This window comes from Desmodus rotundus, chromosome 5 (genome assembly GCF_022682495.2).
Source record: "Desmodus rotundus isolate HL8 chromosome 5, HLdesRot8A.1, whole genome shotgun sequence".
In the NCBI taxonomy this organism is placed as follows: Eukaryota; Metazoa; Chordata; class Mammalia; order Chiroptera; family Phyllostomidae; genus Desmodus; species Desmodus rotundus.
In genome coordinates this window covers 134552880-134571861 of record NC_071391.1, presented here as the reverse complement: position 1 = coordinate 134571861, position 18982 = coordinate 134552880, and the positions used below count along the sequence as shown (strand labels likewise).

The 18982-nt window shown below is 41.4% G+C and overlaps 1 long non-coding RNA gene across 2 annotated transcripts in view; it reads right to left on the bottom strand.

The window, feature by feature from the left end:
• Positions 1 to 18982, bottom strand: part of LOC139440928 (uncharacterized) — a 535155-nt gene that overhangs the window by 116740 nt on the left and 399433 nt on the right. For both annotated transcript variants that reach the window (XR_011651245.1, XR_011651246.1), the window contains exon 4: positions 6528 to 6634. This is a non-coding gene — a long non-coding RNA (uncharacterized lncRNA). The remainder of the gene's footprint in view (positions 1 to 6527; positions 6635 to 18982) is intronic.

Here is an 18982-nt window from a genome sequence, read left to right as displayed (position 1 = left end):
AACCACATTGTGAATAGCACCCACTCTCTGTCCACCTCCAACAGTTGGAATTAATATTGGTCCAAGCTGTGTCAAGTTTGTGAATGGGGTGGAGGGGAAGAAAGGTTGACTGCCTGGCGTAGCTTGTGCCTTTTTCATTATTATTGTGCTCTCAATTTCCCAATCTCTAAGTTGGTAAAAATTTTCAGAGAATGAACAGCTACTTTTTTTCAGCATGTCAGAATTTAGTGAGGCTATAATCATTTCTTCACAATGTTTTTTAGTAAAGAATATATTAAGGAAGACATTGTTTTAAAAGTTTCCATGTACAACTGTGGCTTGTCCCAAATTCTTTGTATTCAAATGTCAGCTTATAATTGTTGGTTAGCAGCAAGGTTACCAGATGGGTTATAAAATGCATTTCAAATGAATATCAAAAGGACTTATGAAAAATACAATGAACAGCTGGTGTAGTCGAGGCAGGCTACAGTTTTATTGTAAAACAAAAAAATTAACAGAATCTTCATTAGAGTTGAGCACATTTCTGAACCCATGATATAACATCTTCATTTCTAGAGCTCAACCCAAGAAGGAAGAAGTGCAGTGGGCCCTAATTAAACTAAAAAAAAAAGAAGTGGAAATTTCTACTTATCAGAGGTGAGAGACATACCATGAAGGAAAAAAGCAGAAAGAAAAACAAAGAGTATTTAGTCCAAGCTGATCTCTCTCTCACATTTCAGAACCAGGGAAGTGCAATCAGCACCGTCTCCAGAGAGACCCACGCAGGATGTTAGACTTCTACATTCTTCCACAGGCCTTCTCAAGCCAGGTGCTTTAAGAAAAAATAAATAAATAAATGTTTGATGCTATTTAGCTGGAAGTAAGTTCATTTTTTCCACTTTGCCAACAAACAGAATTCCACATTTTTGCCAAACTATTTCCAGGTCACTGATGTGTTTTAAGGAAAGAAAACAGACATGGCCAACTAGGTAATTTGCAAAAGCCACACTCAAAACTCTGCTTAATCAAGACCCTCCCATTCACACATTTGTTTGTTTATTCAGCTAATACTCACCAAGTATCTCTAAATAGACAGGTGATAACTGTTTCTGGAGCACCCTTTCCTTTTCTTTAGGAGCACAAAGCACACAACCAAAGTTGTGTTTAGCTAGCATTTAAAATCCTCACATTTTTTTTCTCAATGAGATAGGTAATTGACACATTTACCCTCTAATAATAAGTATGTGAGGAGGAAACAAGCAAAAAATACCCACTCCATTCCACATATAACTCTACGTGTGTAAAAAAAGAGAACATGTTTTTCTTACGGAGGACATGTAGTGTTTATGATTACCACTTCCATCTTAGCATACAGAGAGCTGTCCTAAGTACAGGGATGCGTTCCTTGGAGGAGGCAAAAGCAAATGCCCCGACGGGTAATTGTGGTTACTCTAATCTGAGGACAGAAGGCTGTGGCTGAGCCCTCTGAGGGCTGCACATGGTTTTTGTCATTTATCTTTCTAACTCTTTTTACTTGGAGACTTGTGGGGTGCAAAGAAGGCCCACAGATAAATAGCCCTAACGTAAGACACCCGTGAGGATGAGCTTGCTGTCTTTTCTCTCTCCCTCACAAAGATAACAAACAGAGGAGGAACGCATGGCACATGGGGAAGTGGAGTTAAAATGTACTGCACGTTACTAATCCTAACATAACATTGGCAGATTGCACCATCCCCCTGCCAAACCCAAATTAACACACTGCCTTACTGGAAGGCAAAGGCTGCAGCTATATTTATAGCTCAATTAACAAGTTTCATAACTAAACCTCCAGAAGTCCTAGGCAAACCTGACAAATGCTATGCATCTTAACACCACGGTGACCCTGCCAGAATGCCACCATCTTCTAACGGGGAACAACTCCTGCCATCACCTTGTGAGAACAATGATGATTGGCATCGGCCCATCTGATAAAGGGAAGCTGGCTGGGCACCTAGGCTCTTGTCAGGGGTACGTCTCGTAACAACTCCCAACCAACACACATACGGTTGATGCAAGCAGGCAGTGAATTCTACTTCGCTTTGCAGATGGATAGAAATGCTTGCTCCCCGGGAACCAATGGCTTTGGAGAATGACAGCCACCTGATGACTAAGGAGCTTTGGTCCTTCCGGGAACAGTGTAACAGACACATGGGGTACGTCACTTGGCGGGTATTATAACTTGAAAAGAAGCAGAAACCCTCTTTATAATATCTTCTAAGCAGGTTATCTTTGCCTGAGGGAGAAAGGTTCCTCAGAGGATTATTTGTGAACAGGCAGCACTGTTAGGATGACTAGGAAGGGTGTGGCATGCTTTTTAACACGGACGTGGAGCAAACTGCCGTCAGCGTCCAGGTGGGCTTCCCCTTCATTTAGGAATAACATACATGCACATCTGGCTCCTCTGTGGGACTGGGAGCAATTGAGTTCAGGGAGGGAGGAGCATACTACCACATTATGTCCTCCACAGCACTTAGCTCAGAAGTGAGTAACAGTAAGGGGTCAGCATTTGTGAATGAATGAATGAAGAATTTAATAGATAAATTGGATGAATAAACAATTAATAGATAAACAGTACTATTTTTCCATAATATGATCAAAATTTATAATTCTTCAAGCCTCTTGCTTTAATTTTTAGGTTGGAGTTAAATGTATTTCATGTATCCTCACGTATTTCTATGAACTATGATCGATCTCTAGCTACCTCCTTCTCTTCTCCATGAAAAGTTGGGTACTTAGGGCACAGAAATTTGGAAAAACACCTACAATCTGTTGGTCAGAGCCCTTAATCCATTTCTGTTGTTTCAAAACCCTTGGCTACTAACATGGGGAGAAGTAAATGGTCAACTATTGATGCTATTTTAATATATTCAGGTGCATGACTCTGGGTAAGTTACTAATTCCTGAGCTTGAATTTCCTTGTGTGTAAAATAAAAGAGTTAATCTAGAATTTTTTTGTGTGTCTCTTCAACTTTAAAATATTTTGATTTTATTTTTCTGCCATCTAGTCATTCCTACACATGTTAATAGCACAATCCTTCTTTCTCCTAAAAAGGATGATTACAGAAGCATTTAACACACCAAACTTCTGAATCTAGTATGAGAGCACCCACATTATTTTTATACATTTTTGCATCATTTGCACTCTCATTGCTAAGCCTTTGATTCCCAAGAACAAGGGTATTTTCTCCCCCAAGGAATAGAAATGGACCATTGTCTCAGGACAACTTTGTGGCTGCTGGAAAGTCATTGAGCTACAAGCACAGGATAAACAGCATAAGACAAAGTGAGGTGCTATGATCAAGGTAGACTAGAGTCTAAGGAAATTCTGCCAGGGTTCAGGGCTCTATTGCCTCTCCCTGCTTTTCCAAGGAACAGAATCTGGAACAAAGATGTCTTTGCAAAAAGGACCATCAAAGAGTAGTCAACTGGCCAAATGTGGCCCCAAAATACATTCAGTGGGCCAGGTCATGTGAAGTGGCTCTTACTGATGTTTTAATGTGAGTTTAAATAAGTGTCTTTGGTTGGATCATGGAGTGCCCAGTTTATCAACAGCCCTTAATCTTTTCATTCGTTCGTGGTACTGGTCCTCTGCCAAAGTCACTGTATCTGTCTTCTCCCATTAGGATAGAATGCCATGCCCCATGAGTGTAACATATTCTTCTGTTTGTTCATTGTTATGTCTAGTGCCTAGAAGAGTGCGTGGTAATCTGTAAATATTTGCTGGATGGATGAATATAACTACCCTGCCAATTGCTCCCTCTCAGAGGTCCCATCACACTCTGTTCACACCATCACAATAGCCTTAATTCAACACACATTTATTAAGTGCTAGACACTACACCAAATACTAGAATGAGACAGCATGAAGCAGAGTTCCTTATCTCAAAAGCTCACATTTAAGAGAAGGAATCAGATACATAGATGGAAAGGACAACACGGGAAAATAGTTTCAATGAGGGAGAAACGTTAATAGTTCTATAAGAAGATTGACAGGGGAGCAGGACACATTTGCAATGTACCTCAGCAATAGTGCAGGTTCATTACCTGGACAAGGGAGACTGGGCATTCTGTACAGAGAGAAGAGACTAGGCAAAGTCACAGAGCAGGGAACGTGCACGTGAGAAGGGCACAGACCACTTCTGGGTAGGTAGAAAAGAGCATAGAGGTGGAGTGGCTGGAGGCGACACTGGGAAGATAGCACCTTTGCAGGCTTGTGAAGACCTTTGAGGCTGAGCTGAAAGCTTAGATGCTATTCTGCAGGGAAGATATACTACTAAAATATTTCAAACAGAGAGTTCCAGGAAGAGAATGGTGTTTTACAAAGTTACTCTGACAGCAGTACAGGGTGTGGGTTGGCATGAGAATAAGCTGGGAGCTTTTGACATGAGTGCAGGGAAGAGGTGATGGAAGTCAAAGGTAAGGCAAGAAAAGCTGCATTTCTTTCAGGAGAAATGTATGCAATAGAAGTTTTGGAAATAGAATTAGCAAGTGAGAGAAAGAGAGGTGACAGTCAACTGTGGGCCTGAGGCCCTGGCTTAGTTAAATTGGATAGATGATGTTGCCGTTGAGGGGAGAACAAAAAAAGTCACTAGCACGGGTATGGCTACTGAATTGTCAATATGGCCAATGGTGACCTTTTTCAGGGCAGTCTCAGAAAAGTGAGGGGAATGAAAATAAACACAGCCCTGGCTGCTGTGGCTCAGTGGATTGAGTGCCGGCCTGCGAACCAAAGGGTCAGCAGTTCAATTCCCAGTCGGGGCACGGGCCTAAGTTGCAGGTTCGGTCACCTGTCAGAGTGCATAGGGAGGCAAAAAATTGATATTTCTCTCCACATTGATGTTTCCCTCTCTCTCTCCCTCCCTTCCCCTCTCTCTCAAGATCAGTAAGCATGTCCTCCAGGGAGGATTAAAAATATCCTCTAATGTAAACAATGGACTTTGGGTGATAATGATGTGTCAACATAGGTGTATTGATTGTAAGAAATGTACCCCTGTGGTTCCGGACATCGTCAGTGGGGGAGGCCATGTGCCTATGGAGACAGGCGGTGTATGGGGAATCTCTGTACTTCCACTCAATCTTGTTGTGAACGTGAATGTTCTAAGAAAGAAGGTTTAATAATGAAGAAAACTTGGTGAAATTTCTAAGTTTGTAAAGGGAAATAGGGTTGTATTTTGAGAGGAAAGCAATGTCAGGAATGACAGTTGTTTCCTTTCTGTCTCTCTCTCTTATGGAATGAGAGAGACTTATGCAAGTATACTTGCAAAAAAGCATTTTTTTAGGCTGTGAAGTGGTCTGCGAGGAAAATATTTGAGATAGAAAATATAGCTGATGCAAACAAAACTCCTTGGGAAAGACTTAGAACAGTGCCTGGTGCATAGCAATTGTTCAGTAAGTGTTAGATCCTTATCACCATTATAATATCTATTACTCTCTTGTTCATCATATAGTAATTTAGGTCATTGCCCCAACTCACTAATGAGAACATGGACTCATATAGATAAAGGCTGCAACTGCTTAGGTAGGGTGTGTGTTCCTTATAAGCACTTAGTGTGACAATTCCTCCAACAGAATCTCCATTCAGTGACTGATTCATTAACATACGCGTTGAACAAATGGTAGAATTGGAATCTTCTCAAGTGGTCATTTTGGCTTCTGTCTTTATTCCGAGCATACTTTAAGCATTTCACTCTTGTCGTTGGTATATCATATGGTGTGTATTAAAAGGTTCTATCCTTCTCAGATTACAATGCTAGACTTGTCTGTGTCAGTTACGAGAATTTCGACCACATGAAACATAATTACAAGTCTAGAAGAAGGAGGTTGAGGACTAGCTGGGATCAGAGGCTCCGTAAGGGCATCCCAAATTAGGTTCCTCCTGCTTTTCTGCCCCGCTAGTCTCAGTGTTGGATTCCTCTAAAGGTTGGCCTCTCTCAGAGTCACATCCTGACCACGGGAGTTTTTTTTAGGTGTCACATGGGGATATCACGACATGTAAATAATGAGACCATTTCTTCCTCAGTACCTTTGTTTATAAGAGGGAACCTTTCTAAAAGATCCCCAGCATACTCGCCTTACGTTTAATTGGCCATAATTTTGTCGTAAGCCCAAATTTCTAGCTGTCTTTAGGTTGCACTGGGGGAAAAGGCCACTATGGTTACCTTCAACAATTCACAAGCCACCCACTTGGGACTAGAAACAACCTCTTCAGAAGTACGTGATCCTGCAGAGGAAAAGTGGCCCTGAAATAAACAGAGTTCTTCTGGAAGGGTAAAGGCCATGGGGTGGGCCAGCGAGATGATTATTAGCTAGGCAGGCAACAGTTTCCTAGATTTGAATCAAAACTAATATAGCATAAGAAAAAATAATATAAAGTGGAGCTAAAATATACTTTTGGAAGCTACTCTATGAGCAAATAGATGATACAATAGTAAAATGATGAGCAAGTAAATAACCACAAGTTTCAAACAGGTGAGACGAGAAGGGCATTGTCAGGGTGTTTGGAGACTCACCACACACATCGCTCTGCTATCTCAGCATAGCGCCCACCATGCATGGAGAGTCTCCATCCGCTCCATCAACACTGGTGTCTGCTTTGTGTCAGACTCGACTCTGAAATCTGGAAATAAGTATTAATAAATCAGGTTCCCTTCCCTAAAAGAGCACATAATTTAGAACATAAGAATAACAAATAAATAAACAACTGCAACATGTGTTTTTAGGTACATGATGAGTATACTAGGCACAGTCTAGCCTAAAATTAGCAGGGGCCAAATTGGAATTTCATAAAGAAATGTGATGCTTGAACTGGGTCTAGGAGAATAATTAGTAGCCTGCCAAGTTAAAAAGGGGCTGGGAAGGACATTCCCAAAATATAAAATATCATAGCCAAACATGTACAAGTGTGAATTAATATTCTGCCTCCATGAAACTCCAAGAGGATCTACATGGCTAGAGAACAGAGTTGAAGAAAGAGTATGGGTGGAGGTGAGCCTGCAGGTCTTGGCAGGAATCAGCTGATGGAAGGCCCTTCCCTGACCCTGTCTTGTGCACAAGTTGAAATTTTATGTCATAAGTAACACTGAAAGCTTATCAAAGTGAAGAGGCATATTTAAATATCACTGGAAGCCGAATTGCAGGGAGACTGGAGAGACAACAAGTCTAGTAGTGGCTTCAGTAGTTGGGGCAAAACCATGATAATGCTTGAGCCACAGCAATAACAGAGAGTCTGGAGAAGATAAAATACTTAATGGAACTCAATGGAAGTTTGGATGTGGAAAAATAAATGGAAAAGTCAGAATGATTGAACAGGCAACAGTATGATTATTAAAGATAGGGAAAATAAGAGAAGTTAAAAGGTAAGGATGATTAACTCATTCAGTTTTTCTTGGGAGTTTCCCGGTTTCATCACTCAAAAAAAAAAAAAATCTGCATTCTGACAAACCTCTCAGTCTCAGGCAACCCAGGATAATTCGTTATCACATTAGGAAACGTACATTTTGAGGAAAGTACGATGCATTCGATTTAGAAGATAGTGAATTTCAAACCCACTGAGCAGAACATTCAGTTTGCACCCACCCAGCCCCCAAACAGCTGGCCAGTTCAAACACTTCCGCATTTCCACTCCACCCCGTAGACACCACCGTGCAGCATCAGCACGGATAATGTGGGAGAGGTTAGACAGTCAGTGCTTCTCCACTGGGGTGGCTGGGCTGCAGATACAATTTAAAGGATGATTGATAGACACATTTGGAGGCATTTGTGCAAATCATTTAAAAAGTTATCCTTAAAAGGAATACATCCTATTATAACCCACGGTCATTTCTATCAAGGGGGCTACCCATCTGCTTTTGCTGCCTACAAGATTATCCATCAGGAAACAGAGGCCTTTGATGCCTTATTAATCATTGCATCACAAAGACATACCTGTGCTGAACACATACAAGCACCAACAATAGGTTGCAAAATGAATAATTTTAAGCCCATAAATGTACGTATTGCACTTCCTGCACATTAAATCAGAACTGCTATGATCTCTAAATTCCTTTACTATATCTATCTATAAATTCCTTTTTCTATTTTTTACAAATAAGAACTAGACAACCACGTATAAGAAAGTTTTAGGTTTGTACAACAGATCTGAGAGATTCTAAACACCCAGTTTAGCTTAGTGAAAGCCTAAAACATCACGGTGAGAAGGCAGTTCTATCGCATACATTCATTTGTGCCTGAGACCAGTAATGTCCCACCAACAGCTTGCTCTATAATCTGACCCAGTGCTCTGAGAGTCCTCAAATGCCTTATTTAAAACAATGGGGCAGACATTGAGGATGGTGTTCAACTCTTAACTTAGCAATTCCCCGTACTGATTTAAACCAGACCTTTAGTGTTATTTTAACATAACTTTTGGATTTAATTATCTTAAATGTCTACAAGAATGCATACAATTCCCAAACTGTTTATCTCTTTTATGGTAAAATCTCTTCCCCTATCCTTAGAAATCTGTTTTAATTATTTAATCAGTTTGGCTGAAACTCACAAAGCATTAAATTGTTAGTTGTTACTTAACATTCCTTATAAATTGCATTTATTAATTTCTGGATAGAGACTTGTCCATTGCTACAGCAATTTAAATTAGTACCACATGGTTACAGACTGCTGCTGAATGATGATTAAATCTTTGGGGCAAATTCAGTCTTTTAAGATATTTAAATGGCACTGGAGATAAGCTAACCAAATTTGGGTCCAAGAAGTTACAATTTATCAAAAATGTAATAAACCATGGCCAGAATATTCATTGTAAGCAGTACATAATGTGGTCCATGAAATGACACTTTAGCATCCCTCTCGCTGTGGTCACAGGGAAGTGCTGACGGTGCAGACACAGCAATGCTCCATTGATATTTAACAGTTCCCATCTACAAGGTACTTTGCAATAGTGTGGCTTTTTATACACTCAAGTCCCCCTGGTACTCTATCAGTCATTGTGTGATTCAATACGATGACATATTCCTTTCTTGGTGCTTTCGTTCCATGGGCGCAAACAATCAACACAGCCCACAACCCTTTGGAATTTTAGCAACAGAAGGAGGAACTGTAGGACCTTGGTGGCATTTGAGAATGACACGTCGGTATGGAAAGAGCTCGGTGGGGACTGTTGACCCTAAACTAATTAGGAACAGTTGATGAGAGGGAGGCTCTGGAAAAGTTAAGGGATGTCTCCCAGGTCACGGAGGTGAAGGGAGGTGCTAGAACTCAGTTTCTTGATCTGAAATCTAAACCTGTTTCTGTGACACCTGTTACCACCACCAAGGACATTCAATTGCTCCAGGACCTTTTCTCACATCACTGAAAGGACACGATCATTTTTTCCCAGAGAATCAACTGGGGATATCAAATGGTAAAAAAATGAATATTCCCATTGCTTCTGAACACTTACAAGCTAATAATAATTTAAAAAGAGGATGATAGGAAGGGCAGAGGGGAGACCCTAAGTGTCTCCTACTGGAAAGACTGTCTGAAGCACTCGGGTAAAATAACAAAATCAACTCATAAAATAATAGATTCTTCTTCCTGCAGCTAAAGATAAATATTAAATAATCCTAGGTACTGCTGGCTGAAAATTAATTTCTGCAAGGCAAATAGTGTAGTACGTATATGTGTTTCAATTTCTGTTTGGCAAGGTGCCTATTTTGAGCATCCCGCACAGCCCTTTGAAGTGCTTGGGCTGCGCTGATAATGCAGATGCTTAAACAAGAATCACTTCCTCAGGGCTCCCAGGCACTGTAAAACGTCTGTTTTGGATTGTCGTGCCCCCAACGAATTTCAGGTATTCCGTCTAAAAACACAACATTTTTAAATGCATTAATGATACATTGCAGCTGTTCTGAATTGAATTGTGCCAGGAGATGAGAGTGACATTAACTTACAAGAAGAGTCACAAAGTTCTGAATCACTACAATTTGTGTTCCCCAAATTATAGTCAGGTGCAGGTGCCCACATGGGGCAGGTTGAAATGGGATACAGAATGAGAACAAAAATTATTTCAGATAGAACCCTCTAATGATTAATTTGCAACAGAAAGAAGGATAAAGGGTAAATAGTACATTGTATTCTAAATCATGAAACTATTATAGACATCCCACCTGTCTACTCTTAGACCATCTGAAAGCTAAGGCAGTTTATCCCCCAGCCCCAGTTGTTTTAATTGTGCTTATTGAAAACATTGACAAATCACATAAAATGTCCCTAGGAAGCCAAACACACTCAGGACCACTTCTGCAGAAACTTTCAGAAGGGTTACAATAAAAACAACCACCAAAACAATAACAAAAATCCACAATCAAACTTTTTCATAAGTCCCCTAAAAGCAATTACTTGTTTTGTTTTTTTTTTCTAATCATGAGCACTTATACCTGGAAGAATCTTCTGCTAGGAGCATGGGGGTCAGAGCCTGTGCTATTCTGGAACAAACACATGCCACGAGGCAAGGTAGGTTCTTAGTGGTCATGGAGAGGAGAGGAAAGTCTCTGGGGAGTCAATGAATGGAGTAGCCCTCACTTCCAAGTCTACTCCAGTTCTTTCTATAGAAGATTTCAGCCGAACACTGGGTCTCTAAATGGAGTGGGATCCCTCACTTTGATATTCTACCAACACTCCATTCCTCTTTCCAGAAGGGACATGAAACCCAGCATACTGACCAAGTTCTGACTTGCGTCACTGCATTCTGTCTCCTCTGAATACCTCCTGGGACTTCATCTGGTCTTCATTCCATGTTGTAAACCAATATGAGCTGTTGGAAAATTGCCTGTGAGGTGGCTGTACTTCAGTACTGGGCAACATGACTCATGAATATTTTTAACAGTCAAGACCATATGCTCCTCTCCTCTGTAGAGCAGGGAGTCAAAAGGAGCTTCTTAAATAACACACAGTGTGGCAGCTACTACCAGGCACAGAGGGAAGAGGCTCAGAGTTGGATGTGTTCTCACAATCAGAGAAGAGAAAGGTCCCTGACTTTAAAAGAGACTATCAGCTGAGATGGAGCTAACAAATACTGGAGGATAAGGACTTGCTTTTGTGTTCTGTTTTCCTCTTTGCTTCTATGCTTGATTTGTTATACAAATCAGTTAAGGAAAATGCTTTATCCTAGGTCAGCCTTCAAACTAAACCACGCCCCCTTTCTCCACCCCTCTTTCTCCTACCACTCTCAGGATGGGAGGGTACCAAGGAGATGCTGCCCACAAAGCCGCCAATAATGCAGAACTGCTGTTACAGACAAGAAAACTTCCCCTTTTGGTGACAGGAAGAAATTTTAACATGCAAAGGCACCCACGGGCTAGGGTAAAGTGGGAGCAACTTTTAGAATAGCTTTTAGAAGAGACAGGGCCTCCCTGGCAAGGAGAGAAAGGTAAGAATAGTAGAAATAGAGTGGCTTGAAAGGAGGAGACTGAGAGGGACAAACATGGAAGAGGGGAAGGCACAGGAAGGAGAGACAGGGAAATTTCTTTCTAATGATCATTTTGTAAATGTCCACCTTTGTTTTGCTTTTGAATAGTGAACTACATAGAATTATCCAGCTTTAGCTGACCAACAGAATTTATTGTTGCAACCTTTCTGGGTAAGCTCCATAACCTGATATTCATTTAAAAGCCCAGCACTGTCAGGTACCGTATCCAGGAAGAGGGATCTGGGCATGACCAGGACAACATGGTTCCTGCCCTCCCGGCTCTTCTGTGGCAAAACTGGCATTTGATAAGCATTATGGGAACAGCTGTGTGGGGTTAGGGAAGGGTCCCCAGAGGAAATGAGAGCTAAGCTGAGACTTTTATGATATAGAGAAACCATTCTGATCACCTTTGTAAGTCTAACTTCACTATTTGTAAAACTAGAAATTGCCTTCCTGCCCCAGGCTCACTGCACCAGAAGGAAGCAACTGGCAAACGTGGTTACACACGTGGGGATAGAGAGAGCTTGTTGGAGAGCAAAAATCGTAGTGTGTCACCCGTGCAAGGGTCCAGGATGATGCCAGTTGGGGAATCCAATGCTGATCCTGAATTTCTAACTGACAAAAGAAGAAGATGTAGTTGTGCCTTCTGGCCCCAAATTGCTCCCATCCTCATCACCCTCTCCCTCTGAGGAAAAAATAAATTAATACGTCTGTCTGGCTTTCTCTCGTCCCTGGTATAACTTGGCACTGTGCTCACCCTGTACCTTGCTCTATCTGGTGATAAGATTCCCGTGGCCTTAGTTCTATTGCCACATCCCCATAAACAGCCCTTGAGAATTAACAAGGTCTGTCGGGAGTGAAAGAACTTCAAAAACAAATGACACCAAACTCTTTATTTGACATTTGTAGTTCAGGGTATATCAACTGCCCAACTCTACATGGCTGGGAAAGCTTTCTACAAAGCACGCCTGGAATAGCAGGGGATTCATCTGACCCCACAACGTCAGTAAAACCGATTATGTTTTCCTATCTCTGACCATATTCCGGTAGTGTGAGCTACTTTGAAGTGTAAAAAATGCAATTATCCGAGCGCTTAGATGATCCCATACCAAATATCTGTATGGTTAGGGGAAAACTGAACATTTGCCCCCCTGTAGAAAATATCTCAGGGGTGGCCTGTCCAATTTTTGTTCAGATAGGTCGCTCTCTGTTATGCAGGGCTTCAATTCTTTTCCCCATTTGCTTTCCTATGCACTTTCACTCCCGCTGTGGCAAGACGTTATTATTATTATTATTTTTAATCCCAGGAAAAAAAAGGAAAAGATTCAGTATGGGAAAAGGACAAGTGCCGTAAAATCTGCTGTAATGACGTGTTCAGTGGGGACTGGTCATTGCAGGGCAAGGCTGCACACCTACTCATTCTTTTGTGAGGACCGTGTTTTCGCTATTTCAAATTTAATACTTTTTCTAATATATTATATGTTACCTCCCATGTATTTAAGCTGTACTTAAAAGCATGCTAAGAACTGGTAATTCTTTAATGGTTGTTCACTTACAAGCGATTGTGGGTCATTACACAATCATTTAAAGGGCATTAATGAGAACCATTTAATGGTTTTAGTAGAATATCATTGTAAGGGACAGGGGAAAAGTTACTGGCTGTAAATTTTTATGACCATTTCTTACAAAATGTATTACTTTAAAGATTTATGTATGTAACAATGAGTACAATAAAAGCCATGCTAAAAATAATTTGAAATCAAAGTAATGCATATAGATAAGTCTTGGCTCTGCTGCAATTGGATGGGCCCCTTTATTAAAGAAAATCTTCCTCTTTTCCTTCCTTCATTCCTTCCCTCCTTCCTCCCCTCTCTGCCTTTCACCCTCCCTCCCTTTCTTCCCTCTCACTTTTCTTGCCTCCTACCCTTCTTCACTACTTCCATTTTCTTCCTTAAAAGACATCTTTAGTACCATTAAAGATTTTATTGTTAATGAAAACCATTGCAGATTGAATTCTTAACCAATGTGTTTTTATTTCTGGCGGTGGGCAATGAGATCAGAGTGGTAAATATAGCAGGACAGCATCACATAGAAATGCCCCAAATGAAGGGGATCTTTGTTTACAGACCTTTCCCCCATGCATCATTACTGTAAACGATTTCCTCTTAATATACTGTAGGACTAAAAGAGAGATTCCAAGGCTTTCTAGGACAGCGCTCCCTAAGGTAGGACAGGGGACTAAGAAGGAAGAGGAACCAGTCCTGGAGGTACACCCATAGAAATCCATAAAAACACATACAAAAAAGGGGCCTTGTGTATACCCAGGGGAGCAACCAGCACCCTGCTCCATGTAGCCCACCTCTTGAAAAAGAAATGGGTATTTGAGAAGCTCACTCTACTGAGGGAGTAACCTTATTAAAGTGCTTTAATAACACAACAGTCATCGTATTATGCCTGGTTTTGTCCACTTGTGATTCTCTTGGAATACATAATGAATAAGACAATGCCCCTTTCCCAGGATTCTTGCATAAGCAGGAGGATATTTCTAATTAAAAAGGCAGAGTTAGAGCAGCACATGAAATGAACAGGACCATATCTCTAGAAATGCCGAGATTTTGCTGTTTGCATTAAGTAACACTTGTATTTCTCCCTGAATCTGCCCAATATCCATTACCAATAAGATGAAGATTTAAGATAACTTGGTCAAATGATGGTGAATTACAACTTTTAATTAAAATGTAGAAAAGAGTTGCTTTAAAGTAAACATGATAATACTTTCATGATCATTAATTTTTTATGAAGAGAACAACAAAAGCAACCTGAATATTTTAGAATGTGACATTATAAACTCAGGCAATGGGGATTTTCAGAAAGTTATGCATGCCCCAGAGAGAGGACTGTGCAGTCGCTGCTTTCCATTTCTTGTCCCCTTGGAAACCCCTGCAGAATGCAGCCCCGACATCAGATCCACAGGGATTCCTTTACTTGACCTATTCAGGGAAATCAAGTGATGGCCGAGGTGGTGAGAGGATGAGGCAAGCATTGGGGATGACACAGCTTATTTACACCAAAGAGCAATTAGTAAATGATAACAGGAAAGAGAAGAGAGGGTTTCCTTATGTAACCTATATGCCTTGCTTTGAAAAACATCTTTAACAAATATAATAATGTAAAGTAAAATATTATTGGTACTACATTCCAGATCGAATGTAGCAACGTAATCGAAAGATTAGTGATTGTGTGTACATGGTGGTTCCCTTCACCATCATTACTGAATACTGATGCATGCCTAGCTCCACGCCTCCTGCTAACACTATCTTCAACTCTAAATAAAGGTTCTGTTACTATTAAGTCTTCTCTGGCTCTCTGTGTGGTTACAGTCTTCTCTTCCTCACATTATTCATGCTGATTCCTGACAGGAATCACCTTAAATTCTCCCTGCCCATATGCTCTCAATCTCAGTCAGCTCCAGTCCACTGCCTCCGCAAAGCCTTCCCTGATGGCTCTAACCTAAGACTTGGCTTCAATAATCTCAATCTACCACCAACGACTCAGGTGAACCATGGTGAGAGTCACGAGGAAGCCAGAACTGTTCACCCTCTGGCAGGCCAGCCATTCTTTTGGATCAGTTAACTTCTTTGTTAATCACATCTGCCTCATAAGGCTATTGTGATAATTACATCAAAAACACATTAAGACAGCATCTGGAATAGAGTAGTTTCATAACAAATGCTAGTTCTTCTTTCTCTCGTCCCCTCCCTTCCAGATTCAGAGAGATCTGTGTTTAAATCATTCAGGTGTAATAATTTGTTTATTTTCTTTTTAATGACTTTCATTTTTTTTATTCCATGGGCTTTCATTCTCCATCACCTTTCTTCATTAGTCTGTGATTCCCCCCAAAGAAGGGACCCTTATTTATGTATCATCATGTTCCCTGACTCATTTAGCATAATTGTATATGAACAGTCAGGATCAATAAACATTTATTAAAAGAGTGAATATTAGTCACTTTCTCTAATGTTTGGGAAAAAATTGAATTTCCACAAAATATAAGCCCCAAATTAGCAACATTGTATTCTATCTTTATACCCCCTGTGCGCTGTATGTGACTGAATTTGCATACAACAGAGGGGGGGTGTCAAACAGCCTGATTTTAGGTTATCTCCCACCACCCGAACTAGACAGCTCCATAAGTCACAGGAGGACAAACTAAGTAAGATCATGCATTTAGTTCCAATGCAGCTATGTTTGCAGACAGACCTTTCCTAGGCCTAGGGACTGTATCTTTGTGCTTCTGGGCAAGTGTTAAAAAGTAAAAATATTGGCTCCAAGATGGTCTTGGAAAGTGAGCAGAGAGGATCAGTGTAAACAAGGAAAAATAAAAATTAAGTTGCATGCACTACTGATGGACGGCAGATGGCCCGCGGTCTTGGTAGTCAACAGATAGTACATCTTAGGACTTAACATTCAACTTACAAGCTTCATCCACTGAGAAGATGGGGTCAGCAGAGCAGAGCAGTTATGAGTTTGGCCTCTGGTGCCTGCTGGCCTGACTGCCTCAATTTCCTGACGGGTGAAACAGAGAGAAGTAGTGCAGTTCCTGTACTACTTATCACTGTTGCGTGGTGTAAAGAGGTAACAGGGGCAAAGTCCTTACCATGGGGCCTGGTTCTGCATGAGGGCTGTGCAAGAACTAGGTATGAACACAGAAGGTCTGAGAGACCTCAGAGTGATTCCATGGTAGCGTTTGTTCAATTCTTCACTTCAGCCCTCTGCTCCTGCAGAAGTGGCGGACCCACATGGCCTGTGGGGGACGTCTGAGAGCCACAGCCCTGCTTCTCTCTCTCAGTCACAGAGGAGAGAAGAGTAGAAGAAGAAACCCTGGGCAGCACTTCCCAAGTCCTTTCTGCAATTGCTCTCATGCTTCTCAAAGCCAGTCAGCACAGGTGTGTGCCCTGACGCTGCGACACCGTGATCTGAGGCTTTGGGTGCTGACACCCTTAAGTGGCACATCTGAACTAAGAGAACAAAAAAGTAGAACAAGAAATGCAAAAAAAGAAGAAAAGCTGCTCAACGGGTGAGGAAAGGTAATAAGATAAAGGAGAAAAGGGGGTCACACTACTTCATCCCAGAAATCCCAACAAAAGCAAGAAGCATTAAATGCATTATGACATTGAAATAGACCATTTCTAAAAAAGTTGAGCGCTTAGATTCAAAACAAAATGTTGGTGGTGCCTTCAGACATTCTACATCTGACTAGCAGTTGGGAAAGTAATGATTTTGTGGATTATGCTGGGAGGTTGCTACATCCTTAAAAGATATGCAGTATTATGTCATCTGATTTTTTTATGCGATTTCTAGAAAGAGAAAGGTAAGTTAAAAATAGATTCCATTTTAATGCTGTTTACTCTTGACTTTGTCTGGAGTCCAAAAATGACAACATGTTCTTCCCATTTACTGCGGCAGTATTATTTTCATAAAAGTTCGAAGCCATGTGCTTTGCCAAGGCTCCCCTCCAAGGAGGTAAGCCCAGAGTTCCCATCCGTCACAACCCTTCAGATGGTTTTTTACTTAAGGGCTTGTCATTTCGGTGGGAGAGAAGTCTACTGACTATCAGCCACGTGGGGTTTTATTCCTTCATGCTGTTTGTGATAAACTTCAGGGGACATATTTAACACTCAAAAAAAAAAGGAAATTTCTGGGGCCACCCCAGCCGGGGGATGATACCAGCTCTTACAGCAGCACCGCGCTTTCAGACCCTGCAGAGCAGTCTAGCGCACAGTGGGACGATATCTACAGTCCCTGGGGGAGCAAGGGGAGGGGAGACCCTGCCAGCTTCCAAACCACTGTGTATTCATCTACAGCTCATCCCCTGTGTTACTATTATTATTTTATTGTTATTATTGTTATTGTTGCTCTTTGTCTTCTTAGGCATAGTCTCCTTTGGGAAGACAGAACCACTCGCCTTCTGGAAGGGTAGCCATTCTTTTGGATTACAGGGTATCATTTTGTGAGCTTCTTGGAGTTGCAAATTGCTGAGAGAACCATGGGGGTTTGGGATGCACAAATGGAGGAGGCACAACTGGGAAGTGCCTGGGGCGGGGGTTGTGCCTCCAGCATCCTCCTATGTCTCTTTGGCCCCATTCTTACAACCTGGAAGAAGGAGCAAAGTTGCTAGAACCCAGCTTTGTTTTCAGTCATTATTTCTGAGGAATTAAAAGGACCCAAGTCTGTACTTGGGACTGTTGGAGATAAGAGATTCCAAGTTTTAGAAGAAAGTTAAGGTTGAGACACATTAAATTCACACACACACATACACCATACACCATTGGGCCTAAAAGAACACAGGGTAGACATGTCCTCAAGCTCTTCTGTCCTTACAAATGGGTTAGAATATCCCTTGCAAAGCCCCAAAGGAAACCGTGTTTGCTGGGACATTAACCAAGATACTTGGAGATCTCTTTTCTGCTAGAGGTAGGAGAGCAGAGACAATGTTAATTGCAAGACAATGAGCAGAGAAGCAGGTTTTAACTTTCATGCTCTAACCGGTCCAGAGAGGGAGATTACAAGGAAAGCACAAAGGCAAATGCACGAGGCGGTCTTCTGGCTCTCAGGGGAGGGAGATGAGCATCACAGGATTTGCTGTAGAGGCCCACGGCCAGCACAATCTATTAAAGAGCTCAAGTTAGTCAATGTGGAAGAAATTTTTAGACACACATGCCCAACCATATGTGCATGGCCAAGATTTAAAATAGAAAAGTGAGAGACTGTTGGATGACTGAGGATTTTTCCCTTGCCAGGAAGTCCTCCTTAAGGATTTCATAGCTCGCAAAAGAGAATTGCTTGCCAGACGAGCCAAGAAAAAGACACAGAAGATTGGGACCTGTTTCCTTAATGATGAAATGTCACACTGCTATGTAAATCACCCGAAAGAGAAGAGGCAGGCATGATTAAGATGGCTTTGCAGAAACAAGAGAGGTTTCTCGACTTCTCCCCACCTAAACTGCTTTAACTCTTCAAACCTCAAGGCTGGAGGCGCACACACAATGGAGCCTTATTGGTGGCTGCATTGGGTTACAAGGGAGCCCCCCTGCCAATTCCACGTGACAATGAAAGATTACAGTATGGCCCCAATTCATGAATTCATGAGGGGCAAATTCTCCGTCAAGTTCATGGTAGATCAAGAGCGAACCCATTGGCTTTCTGCATGTGTGTATGTGTGTTTTTATGTGGGTGGAATGAGATAATGAAAAAATAAGATGGATCCCATTAGCCGCATGACAATCAGCTTTATTAATTTTCAGTTGTACCCAGTAGATGTTTATGAAGTCATATTTTTACCATCAAACACCCATCTCATCAAGTCTGTGCCTCAGTTTCTCACTCTGATGGCCCACCATTCCATAGCTCGGTGTAAGAAACACTGACATAGCCCATCGATGGCCAATACTTAGTTATGTTGTTACTCGATACCTGTGGCTGAAAATAGTCTTGTCATTTTGGGGAAAAGGGTGGTTTGAT